Source organism: Grampus griseus (genome assembly GCF_964374135.1).
Source record: "Grampus griseus genome assembly, chromosome: 2".
NCBI classification, from domain to species: Eukaryota; Metazoa; Chordata; class Mammalia; order Artiodactyla; family Delphinidae; genus Grampus; species Grampus griseus.
In genome coordinates, this window is record NC_139018.1 from 75,621,277 (window position 1) to 75,624,199 (window position 2,923).

At 40.2% G+C, this 2,923-nt stretch overlaps 1 gene segment (V, D, J or C); it reads right to left on the reverse strand.

The window, feature by feature from the left end:
• Positions 1-1,747: 1,747 nt before the first annotated feature.
• On the reverse strand, positions 1,748-2,325 carry LOC309819265 (T cell receptor alpha variable 2-like). The segment is given in 2 exons: positions 2,262-2,325; positions 1,748-2,043 (listed from the first exon to the last, which is right to left on the reverse strand).
• Between the last annotated feature and the right edge of the window lie 598 nt (positions 2,326-2,923).

Sequence of the window (2,923 nt, forward strand, 5' to 3'; positions counted from 1 at the left end):
GTAAAAGGTAGGGTTTTCAATACATCACACACACACACACACACACACCCCTCAGTGAACTGAAAAGAACTTCCTCTATGAAGAAAAGGAATTTTCTGTCTCTTTTCTTGCTTGCCAAAACAATGAAGGGGCCACATGCTTATTCACTGTTTATGGAGCAACAACAATACACACGGCACCATGCAGAACTCATGAAGAAAATGCACACATGCTTCGTCTTTTCAAATATTTCATTTGGTTAAAAGGTAAGACTAATACACTGCTAAACAAGCAATAATCCAAAATAGAATATGCCTAAAGAAGTTGTACAAACATATACCAATTTATATGTGTATACAGTGGAGACATTTGGATGTTACTAAAAGTAAAGAATAGTGGCTAAAGCCTCAAGATCTGGAGTCCAGACTCTTGGTTTCCCACATCAAATCTGACTGAACATCAGAATCACCAGGGAGACATTTATGGAAAATACAGACTTCAGGACCCCACTCCTGAAAACTCTGATTCAGTTCATGTAGAATGTAGGAAACAATCTATTTTTTTGAACAAAACTCCAGAGACTTAGGATTTTAAAAAGTTTGGGAATCACTAATCTATCCTAGGACCTTGGTTTCTAAAGTGGGAGGGACAGGTCTGGGTAAAAAGACAAAGTAACAAGGATATGGGAAGAATATATTACAACTTCCAGTTGTATTTTATTTTAGCTTAAAAATTTGGAAGGAGATTGAATTTTACTAATATTTCATATACCAATTGTCACTGACATCCTCACGGGGCCTATATATTAGATTATAATAAGTAAAATATCCTGAGGGAAGGATTGAGCTTCCAAACTCAGGGCTGTTGGCAGTAGCCACTCACTCATTCATTCGCTTTCAGCTTACTGTATTATCCAGTGTTAACTAAAGTACCCTTTATAAAGTGGATACACGTCTTGAAAAGATTCCTGCAAAGAGAGTGAAGCTGGCAGATAATTAAAATGCAAACACAGAAAGCAAGAAGAAAATGGCAGAGTGGACATGACTCTTCCTCCTATCACAAGTTCATCATCAGCCATTTTATGAGGGAAAGCAAAAATAATTCAATCAGATTTCAAAAGAAATGGATCAAAAGTGTTTCAATTAACAAGAAACTATTTAAGGGCTTCCCTGGTGGTGCAGTGGTTGAGAATCCGCCTGCCAGTGCAGGGGACACGGGTTCGATCCCTGGTCCGGGAAGATCCCACATGCTGCGGAGCCACTAAGGCCGTGCGCCTCAGCTACTGAGCCTGCGCTCTAGAGCCCGCGAGCCACAACTACTGAGCCCGTGTGCCACAACTACTGAAGCCAGTGCGCCTAGAGCCCGTGCTCCACAACAAGGGAAATCACTGCAATGAGAAGCCCGCGAACTGCAATGAAGAGTAGCCCCCGCTCGCCGCAACCAGAGAAAAGCCCACGCACAGCAACGAAGACCCAACGCAGCCAGAAACAATAAATAAAATAATAAAATAAATAAATTTATTTTTTAAAAAAGTAAACTATTTAAAACATGAATTTATAGACCATTAATGAAACACTCTTTAAAAACATATTTCCCTATGTACCTTTACTAATATATAGTGTGTCTGGACTCAAATGTTTTTTCTGATAGTGCCAAATGGAAAAGCTTGGAGAACGTTGAATTGGGGGTGGTGGGGTGAACAGTTATTGCTCATCTTTTTTCCACCTCCTGCAAAGGCTGTCATCTCTCCTTGTTTCTGTTCAGCACTTCATGGATTTCCTGCCTCTGTGTCCTCCAGAGCACAGTAGTAAATGGCTGCATCTGCCATCTGCACCTGGAGGATAAGCAGTGATGAAGAGAACCGCTCATATGTCATGTTGTACCGTCCCTGCTGAGAAGGCCTTGAGCCCTTAACAAGGAGTCTTGGTGCACATCCTGGGAAGTGAAGGTACCAGAAGAAGTTGTAAGCATTGGATATAGAGTGATTACAGGAGATTTCTGCCAGAGCACCCTCCGAAGAGACCACAGTGGAAGGCTGAAGTACTCGGTCCTTGCTCTCTGCAACTACAGGAAATAAAAAAAGAACGTTGTGACTTTTACACTGCTATTTGGTTTATTGATTGCCCCTTAGGTACAGTGGGTATTAATGAATTTGGCTGTTTCATTTTTTTAATGAGTCCAAGTTTTTGTTTTTCTTTTTTTTTTTTTTTTTTTAATGAGTCCAAGTTTTAAAACAATGGCATACACTTTTCCAAGACCAGATGATGCAGGAGCCTACTCACCATTCCAGAGAGAGCTGAGGAGGAGCTCCAGCCACAGTGCTTCCAGAACGCTCTGCAAAGCCATGGCCAAAACGCAGCTGGTCTCAGGCCTCAGCCACAAGTGTGATGCTCACCAGGAAGCTGATGTAAGGCTGCCTGTTTTGCATTTTCTTCTGTGTCATGACATCATCAGCCAGAATCTGTGAACTGAAGAAGAGTGACTACAGTCCTGAGGCTACATAATAATGACTTTGTTTTGAGAAGGTAGTCTTAAAAAGGAATGTATCCTTTCAGAGGTCACCACAGCTGTGCATTTAAGAATGAATTAATCATTTAAGAGCTCTCTTCCTTCATTAGTGGTGTCAGAAGGAGTATCACAATGGTTGGGAGACTGCTTCATCATTCAAACTAAAGTGATAGATTCACACAAAAGGTATGCTGAACTTATCACGTGTGCTATAATGATATGATAACATGTTAAAAATAATGATCATGAAATCATAGTAATTGTGGTAGATGAGCAATAGGTTTTTTTAAGGCACAAAAATTACGATGTAAATTATGATATTCATCAAAATTTGACTCCTTTCATCCAAGGTGATCTCTGGAATAAGTATAGAAAGAAAATCTCCCTTGTATTTTTCTGTAACCAAAAGAAACTGGGTCAAGGAAGACCCAAAATT